Source organism: Mercenaria mercenaria, chromosome 5, assembly GCF_021730395.1.
Source record: "Mercenaria mercenaria strain notata chromosome 5, MADL_Memer_1, whole genome shotgun sequence".
Classification (NCBI taxonomy): Eukaryota; Metazoa; Mollusca; class Bivalvia; order Venerida; family Veneridae; genus Mercenaria; species Mercenaria mercenaria.
Genome location: NC_069365.1, coordinates 36,478,882 through 36,488,959, shown reverse-complemented (window position 1 = coordinate 36,488,959; position 10,078 = coordinate 36,478,882). Strand labels below are relative to the sequence as shown.

Below are 10,078 nucleotides of genomic sequence, written 5' to 3'. Positions count from 1 at the left end.
TTTACTTTGTTGTTTCTTAATGGTTTCAGCACATTTCTGTCTACCAGTGAAGGCAGAGGAATATAGCTGTGGCTTTGTCTGGACTGCCAACTTTTCATCCACCCAAAACTATATCAATTACATGATGTGGAGTAATTATATAAAACATGGTAGAATTTGAAATTTAAACTCAGCATAGGGAAACGCTTGTCAAATTGTATTAGTACGACAAGAGGTATAGTCCTTTGTTCATGTAAATATCATTGTGGTTTAAACCGTTTTCTGTCCTTCCAAGAAAGAATAGGAGGATTTCAATTAAACTTGGTAGAAATGTAAGTTGCTGCAGGGCAATGCTTCCCTGCACTTTCTTTCAGATTTGCTAAGGAAGTTTTATAACCCTTTTAATTGTACATAAGCATATAATTAAATAAACCCTTCCCATACTAAAATTCTTTAATGTGCTTGTCCAGCTTTCAATTTTGACAGAGTTATTAACAGTGAAAATGAATGCTTACCTAAATAAACTGACTCAACAGTGCAGATTATGTTCAGAATACACGGATGTGCAGTCTTATCTTGATCTGCACTGGCTGCAAAGTCAGAATCAATTATGTCCAGCATGATGAAGGTAAATACATTTGTAGTCAGTTTAATAAGTGTCTGGATTCATAACATTTTTGAATTACAATGAAACATATTGGAAATAAAAACTGCTATATGACGAACCTTTATCATGGTATCTGCTAACAAGAGCGCCGCCAAGCGGGGCAATATACGCCCGAAGGCTTACATCATAGGATGGGAGCAAAATTTTAAGAACTTGACTGTTGTAGCCCCAAAGGACTGGAACAACAAAAGGAAAACTTCAAAAAACAAATCTAAGTCCACAAAAAAAATATTCAATGTCTACAAAAAAATCCTTATCAGGTACAAGTATGTAAAAATACACCTTAAAATTAGAGGTACCATCCATGTTGTACCACAGAAAAGTGGTCTCGGTTTTTCCCTACGGCCAATAATAAAAAAGTTTCAAAATAAGCTATTTATAGTAACATAAAAGGGAAGTAATTCAAAAAAAAAAATTATTGTAAGTACAAAAATGAGATCTGCCAAATAAAAACAAGAGCACTGCAATGCAGAGCAATATACACAAAGCAAAGTCATATATGACCTTTGACCCTTAAGTGTGACCTTGACCTTGAAGCAAGTCATCCGGAGCATGCGCTCTGTACATTGTTACAATGTGGTGAACATTTCTGCCAAGTTTCTTTGAAATCCTTCCAGCAGTTCAAGAGTTACAGAGCGGACACGAAACAAACTGATATGACTTTTGACCCCTAAGTGTGACCTTGACCTTGAAGCAAGTCATCCCGAACATGCGCTCTGCATGTCGTCTTGGTGTGGTGAACATTTGTGTCAAGTTTCTTTGAAATCCTTCAAGGGGTTCAAGAGTTACAGAGCGGACACGAAACAAACTGATATGACTTTTGACACCTAAGTGTGACCTTGACCTTGAAGCAAGTCATCTGGAACATGCGCTCTGCACGTCGTCTTGGTGTGGAGAACATTTGTGTCAAGTTTCTTTGAAATCCTTCAAGGGGTTCAAGAGTTACAGAGCGGACACGAAACAAACTGATATGACCTTTGACTCCTAAGTGTGACCTTGACCTTGAAGCGAGACATCCAAAACATGCGCTCTGCACATCGTCTCAATGTGGTGAACATTTGTGTAAAGTTTCCTTAAAATCCTTCAAGGGGTTCAAGAGTTACAGAGCGGACACAAAATTGCTAACGGACAGACACAAAATTGCTAACGGACAGACGGACAGACGGACACCAGCGTCATAACATAATACGTCCCTTCGGGCGTATAAAAAAGGACTGATACAAAAATTTAACCAAGATGCAACGCTGATGCTGACATTGTGTAGAGTAGGATAGCTCTACTTATTCTTCGAGTAGCCGAGCTAAGTTTACTATTATCATTGATAGAAAAACTGCCACAGTTCAAATAACTGAATACACTTCAACTTTAATAATTAAAAACAAAACATTGTGCATGTGTTTTTTATCCTATTATTTTGTCCATTTCAACATATAAACAATACAATTCAATATGTTTATTTTGGCATCAAATATTGTTTAGTTAATACCACATATGAAATATTGGTGTGCAAACAAAAAGAACTATATTCAGATGTAAATAGATGGTAACAGATGTACCATGAAATTCAGAAAGTGAAAAATAGTTACAATTTATAAATACAGTATTATCAGATGTTGGCAGGATCTCAATGAAACCAAAAAAGGACGTGGTTACAAAATTTTTCAAAATTATCAATCAATTTTGTTGACGTTTACAAGTTACATACTTATAAAGAAACTTAACTTATTTTCAGTTGTCGTAGGCACTAAGAATTTTACTAGTAAAAATAATTACAATTTACATAGTAATTGTTGTTGTAATGGTACAGATGAGATTGAGAAAGTGGCCCAGTTATCAAACTACATAAGTTATTTTCAGTTGTTTACAGAGATTAACAGAGGTACTAATAAAAAAAATCTTGTAAAAATAAGATGAGATATATTATTTCTTAAGCAATGTATAGTTTATAAAGTTGTATTCAGTTGTTAACAGATGTTAGACATAAAAACGTTTCAAAAATATAGATAGGATCCAGCAAGGAATAAACATGCCATTGGATGGATTCTAAGTCAAGCTAAAATGATCAAATGCTCCATAATTCCTGCCATGCAACAACAGTCTGTGACTCTGACCTAAACACATGAGCAAAATCCATCTTCTACCCAAAACGCTCAATGATGTGTTGCCGATAAGCAACAGCATTTAGATCTGCAGTATTTGCAAGCACCTCCTCCTGTCTGTCAACAATGACTTGGTTGATATCTGGCAATGGTATGTTTCTTTCCAAACAGAAGTTATGCAGTCTTGTACATGCAGTTACAATTTGGCAACACTTTCCAGGAGTTTTGTATAGAACTCCTCCAGTTCTGTGCAAACATCTGAAGGACAAAAACTTATCTTACATACTTACAAAGATATTAGTGGACTTTATATACCTAATTTGCATACAAAATATCAATTCCTGATCGAAAGTAAATTTTGTAAGTTTTATGATTTACATCTGGTGTAAGATAATTGAAAATCTTGAAATTTTACTACCAAGTTAAACAAGTAATTCAATGCATTTCTGCATAGTTACAAAGAAGCAATAAAGTAGCATTTTCTATACAACCATAAAGAGGTAAACCAGACCTAAGTTGCACGGAAATTCCTCTACAGGTTTTAGGACTGGCCTTTAAAACAAGTATCTTAAACATAATACGCCACTTGAGACATATAAAAAGGAATCGAGATCTTTATAATGGTGATACCAGTTGTGTGCACGTTTGGTTAAAATCAAATCATAAATGAAGGTGCTATTGTGCAGACAAGGTCGAAATAGCTAATTTTGGCCCTTTCAGGAGTCATAACTCTGGCACTCATAATGGGATCTGGCCAGTTCAAGAAAGAAACCAAGATCTTATGGTGATACAAATTGTGTGCAAGTTTGGTTAAAATAAAACCATAAATGAAACCACTATCGTGCAGACACGAAATTGTGGATGGATGACAGAAGAAGGGCGATCATAAAAGCTCACCCTGTCACTATGTGACAGGTGAGCTAAAAATGGAGCCCATACATTTAAATCGTGACATTGACCTAAACCTAGCTATATATAGTGATTAAGGTGTTCTTGTTATAACCTTTTCTGATCCAATCATGTTTGATGATAAATGAAAATGGAATAAAAACTGTACTGTTTTTAGTTTACTATAAATTAGAGACATTTTTGTCTAGAAAAAGATGCGGACAGACTGTCATCTGCTAAGCAGTAAACTTATCTTTGCTGAATTCAGATATAATATTAAGTAAAAATAAAAAGTAAAAACCTGAATCTAGATTTTAACATTCCAAATGCTCGTTCAACCACCATCCGGCCACTTGAATGAGCTTGGTTGAATCGTACTTCCTTCTCAGTGGTAGGAGTTGTTACTGGCGTAATGAGGTACTTTTTGAGTGGATAACCAGAATCACCTAAGAGGTGACCAAGTTCGTGTCTTTCGAAATGGTCCTGTTGAAGAAATAAAAATTGAAGCATGTTATTTTAATTCCCTTTTACATAACACTTTGAAATGCATGTAAGAATGCACACAAACAAATTCAAATACATAGGTATGAGCTCCAGCAATTTACAACAGCATTATTATTATTATATAAGTTCAAGTCAAAAGTTGGATATACTTCCTAATGTAAAGGTAAAACTGATACTAAACTGCTATCATGATTCAATGCTAGTGTTCAATTCTAATATATTTCAATGAAATCCCAACAAAAGTTTCTGGAGATGATAATTGGACAAACAGCATTGGAGAAAATATGCCTGCTTTTGAAAGGCATTATAATTTCAAGTTAATAAACTTAATACCTATATACAGAAATTGTTATATCACCTGTTGTTCCATACTGTTTCATTTTAAACATAGTATCCTTGCAAGACAATGACAGAATAGTATTTTAAACAAGATGGCCCTAGGTCGCTCACCTAAGAAACACACCATAACAGTGTTAACATGTTTGACCTAGTGATTTCATGGAAACAGGAGCTTGTAGAACATGAAATGTCCCCTTGATGCATTCAGTACTTGCTCAAGGAACAGAAATTATTTGGTAAATTTACACAAAAGTTCTACTATTCTGGGTAAATGTGACCTTTACCTTCGACCTACTGCCATCTAAATCAATAGGAGTCATTTGCTGGTCATGATGAACCTCCCTATTAAGTTTTGTGATATATAGCCCAGCATTCTCAAGTTATCGTCCTGAAACGGTTTAACTGTTCTAAATTACTTTGACCTTTGACTGACTGACCTCAAAATCAATAGGTCATCTGCTGGTCATGACCAACCTCCCTTTCAACTTTCATGATCCTAGGCCCAAGCGTTCTTGATTATCATCCGGAAACCAATTGGTCTACATACCGACTGACCAAATGACCGACATCTGCAAAACTATGTACCCCTTCTTCTTCGAATGGAAGCATTGGTGTATATTGGAAAAATCTTTAAAAATCTTCGTGTCCAGATCTGTAATGTAAAGCAAGGGACCCCTTGGGCGTGGCATATATTAACACCAGGGTCATGATTTGTACACTCTTGGTAGATAACCACTAGATCATGCCACACTTAATTTCAAAGCTCTGAGCCTTATGCTTTAAGATAAGATATTTTTGGGCTTTTCCCTATACAAGTCTATATTAACCATGTGCCCCCGGGGCGGGGCCAGTTTTAACCCCAAGGGATAATTTGACCAATCTTGATAAAGGACTAGTACACGATGGTACAAACAAATATCAAAGCCCTAGGCCATGTTGTTACAAGAAAATTCTGAAGTTTTCCCTATAAAAGTCTCTATAAGTCATATGACCCCAAGGATGGGGTCATATTTGACGCTAGGGTAATAACTGTAACAGTCTTGACAAGGCGGATCCATATTTGACCATACGTTGATCACGTGAACCATCTCGGTAGAGAACTACTAGATGATGCTACAAACAAAATATCAAAACCCTAGAACCTGTGGTTTTTGACAAGAAGTGTCTTAAATTTTTTCCCTTTTGTTGCCATGACAATCAGAGTTCTGTTGGAATTCAATATTTTGAACCATTTTTAAAAAAAAGACTATCAACAGAACGTACTTTTGAAGATTCATCAAAATTGGCTCGGTGGTTAAGGAAGAGATGTCGTTTAAAAGAAAGTGTAGAAGGACGACGGACGAAAGGAATGACGGACGGACGCCGGACCGTGAGCAATCACAATAGCTTATTCCAAGCACTTTGTGCTCCGTTTAGCTAACAAACGGACGGACGAACGCTACAATTACTGTATGTCGCCCCCAGGAGTGACGAGATAAAGATAGGTTAGAGAAATATGCATGAATGTGTAATTAGTATATACAATTTACGTCGTACTATTCATATCTTATCATCGGTGAAAGAGCGTTAGTGGTTACAAGGGAAACAGCTAGCCATTTTTCCGAAGGTTTGTGGACTTCAATACATTATTGTAATATTTTATCAAGAAAACTTGTACATGTAGTTTTATTTTTAAGCTGTTTAACCATAATTTACTTCTTGTTATCTCTTGTAATAATCAGGACTTTAAACTAGAAGTTGAGGGGAGAGTGGAACGGAGGGGGTGAGGGGGGTGCGCAAAACATGTTGGCCGCCGTAAGCCATAATTAGGGTATGATAACATTGTTATCGTTTGAATAAGTTTACTATATTACTAGTAAAGATATATTTTCACTTTATGAATGCGATGGATAAACTTTTTCAGATTGTGAAGGGTCTGATTTTCTAAAACTGAGGTTCTTGCGTCTAAAGTAAAATAAACAAAGACGTGTACAGGCATTTTCATAAAGCTTTTAAGTAGAAATAAAAAACTGAGAGAGAGAGAGAGTCTCATTTTGAAATCTTCCCCCATTTATCATTTTATTGTATTTGTTATACAGATGTAGTTCATATAACTGTTAAATGGACTGTGTTCATAATCCAATGGAAGTAGAGGACATCGAAGGAATGTGCACTGTTTAAAAATAACTCAACCTTGTGCTGTAGAAATATAGCTATGCCAATTTAATTGATATCTCGCCAAATAATAGAAGATATTTAAAAGGCAGTGTAGAGAGCATGAAACATAACTCCATCGCCTATTTTGTACATTTATTGATAACCTTTGTCATTTACCTTGTTTGGAACATACCTTAACAGTTTTGAAAGAGAACGCTTTGACAATAGGGAATATAGAGATTAAATCAATAAACAGACTTTTCTACCCTTATGTTCCTTTGCTATCTATCTTTAATTAACTATAAAAACATTAAAGAGAATTAATCTAAAGTTCACGACCTTGATTAAGAAATATTCGTTTGGGTCATTATTACATACTTTTTTTCTCTTTTTGTTTAGTTTTGTATTGGGTTTTTTTGTTTTGTTGTTGTTGTTTTGTTTTTGTTTTACTTCTTCACGAAATAGTCGATTTGGCAAGGAGTTATTCATGTCACACATAGCTCTTGATTAAATGTAGATGTCTATATCGTAACAACACGTAACCTCAACCATCTGTTCAGTTTCAAATACGTTTATATCTTAGGAAGTTGTAGTTTGGCAATATGTGGAGGTGTAAATGGACCCGCAGCTTTTTGTTGCTTTATCAAAGGCAAGAATGTTGTCACCGACAGGACAATGTAAATCATTTACAAATGAAGCAGATGGATATGCCAGAGGCGAGGGTTGTGGCATCGTGATTCTGAAGAAACTGAAAGAGGTAATCAAGTTTACCTGTAACAATTTTCAAAACATCTTTATTATACGCCTTAGACATTCCTACTACGATTCCATGTTGTACAGAAATTAAACAGATATATACATATTGTTATCATTGTAAGATTAATTAAAAAGATCAGCGGTCCATAATTCATGCTCTTGTCCGGTTCTTAGTTTAACAGAGGTTTACTGGGCTGAAGTCAAAACTCGCATTTATGATGACATGTAATAATGCACGTTTTGAAAGGTTTCCCGGTCAATAGTCAAACCTTCCGGCTTTGGAAGTTCGTTTTACTTTGAAACGAACTCACACACAGAGGAAGTATATATTTTACATGATAATAATTTTCTGTGGAAAATAAATCTATTGACTTAGACATAATCTAGTGCAAATACATTTTCATTAAAACTACTACAAACTTCCACGCTTTTCTTAACTATACATACTTTTTGCATCGTATTTACGGCTATACAATGTTTTTTTCTTTGATTTTTAGTTACATTTATGAAATTAGAAAAATAAAGAATAATCATTTTTTTCTTTCTAATTGCGGGAGATGTCGTAAATTCTGTATTTACGATATATTCAAAGTCGGGGATACTCTGATAAAATACTCAAAGCTGGAATTAGGAGACATGTGTCACTCATGTAAAATTATAAATAGTCTTGCATTTACTACATTTTTCGTTACATAGTAAATGTTTATTTATGTATTATACACAGAAACACTACAATTTTACTTCCATCTACATAATATTACGCTTTCGTACGCGATGACCAATTTGTCAATTTATATTTCTTCAGATACAGGCACACCAATTGGGGATCCAACCGAAGCCAATTCTCCCGGAAAAAACTTTGGCAGAGTTGCAAGAGCTTCAGATGTCGTATACATAGGATCTGTGAAAACTAATATCGGACATCTAGAAGCTGCTGCTGGTGTCGCAGGTTTAATCAAAGTCCCTCTTATGATGAAATATGAAACAATTGTTCCGTCACTATGGTATACAAAGTGAAGGAAAACCCGAAGCTAAATCTTTCAGAGCACGGCTTTCTAGTGCCAACAAAATGCGTGAAATGGGGCTGTGCTGGAAATGTTCGAAGAATAGCCTGCCTGAACAGTTTTGGCTTTGGTGGAACAAATGCACATGCGATTGTTGAAGTGTATACCCAAAGTAAGCAGGTATGCAAACAAACAGTTCCACCGGGATCTCTCCCGTAATTGGTGACTCTATGTGCATCCGCCTGTCAGGTGGGTCTTGTGGCTTTATGGAGACACTATGGAATAAAAAATATGTAGTTGTTGGGCAGTCGGTGAGAGAGGTAGCAGCAGCATATGTCGCCGTATCATTGATCTTCAGGCTGCCGTAAAAGTAATCTATAACAGGTCAAAATGTCTGGCAAAAATGACTCATGGTCAAATGGCAATTGTTCGAAATGTTGATACAGATGTGATCCAGAAGTTGTGTGATGAAAGCAAAGGGTCGCTTCATATTTCGGTTTTCCTTAGCCCTTTATCATGCACGGTATCAGGGATGGGAAGTGCTATACAGACATTAAAAGGGAGTCTGCAACAAATGGACGAGGTAAATCCAGATATAAAAGATTTAAATGTGCAGTGCGCCTACCATAGCCCTTACGTTGACGAGGCGTCAAACAACTTGGACGTGAAGTCAAGGGAATATCAGTAAAACAAAGCAATATACCAATTGTTTCCACAGTTTCCGGAAAACTGGAAGCGGACGGATGGCTTGAATCAGCGGACTATTTGGAGAAGAATGTAAGACACCCATTCATGTTTGGAGATGCAATCAAGTCTTCGGTCTCAGATAAGAGGTTTTCCATTTTCCTTGAGATAGGGCCTAGTCCAGTACTACGAGCACATATCAGCAGCATTCTTACAGACAATGAGAATTACGCAGTATTCCCATCAATGACAAAGCGATATGAAATATATTCACTGATGTCCACACTATGTGATATTTACGGGACGGGTTTGGATCTTAATTGGAGCGCTGTTTATCAATGTCAGACCCATATCACAGAAATACCTTTGTATCAGTTGCGTAAATATAAACAACTGTATCAAAGTCCGACTATATTGATGCGAAATCAAGGAGTAGGAGCTGCAAATACTGACCATTTGTATATAACACAACAACCACAGAAGGAAGGAAGCATAATTTTGTTTCAAAGCAGAGGTAGATTTAAAAACTACACCGTTTGTGTTTCAGCATGTCGTGACAGGTTTCATTCTATTGCCAGGTGCATTTTATGCCGATATTGGCTTTGAAATATGTCGTGTCCTTGGATTTCAGCGAGATTTGACATCTGTTTCATTCGAATTTTTGCGACCTGTTATCAGAAAGACGAAACACTGTTCCATGTAAAACACAATCAAATCACAATGTGCAAAGGTTGGGTGCAATCTGGTACACAAAATACGCACCGACAGAGAGCAGACATTTAAAACTTTCAATAGTATACACGGGTAGTAGGATTAACAGTAGGATTGAAGTGTACGAAATACTGGATTCAATGGCCCATTTCTACGTCTGCTTGACAGTTGTATCACCAATGGGGACGAAAGTTTGACATCAGCGATAGTTCCCGAAGAGGTATTAGCTGACATTGACAAAATCATTATTCATCCTTGTATCTTGGATGCTATGATGCAAACAACTATTCTCACAACATCAGAAGATTATC

General features: G+C 36.1%; 1 long non-coding RNA gene across 1 annotated transcript; it reads right to left on the bottom strand.

Moving 5' to 3' along the window:
• Positions 1 to 2,038: 2,038 nt before the first annotated feature.
• On the bottom strand, positions 2,039 to 4,112 carry LOC123528291 (uncharacterized). Its single transcript, XR_008370950.1, has 2 exons — positions 3,935 to 4,112; positions 2,039 to 3,003 (listed from the first exon to the last, which is right to left on the bottom strand). It is a non-coding gene; the product is annotated as an uncharacterized LOC123528291 (long non-coding RNA).
• Between the last annotated feature and the right edge of the window lie 5,966 nt (positions 4,113 to 10,078).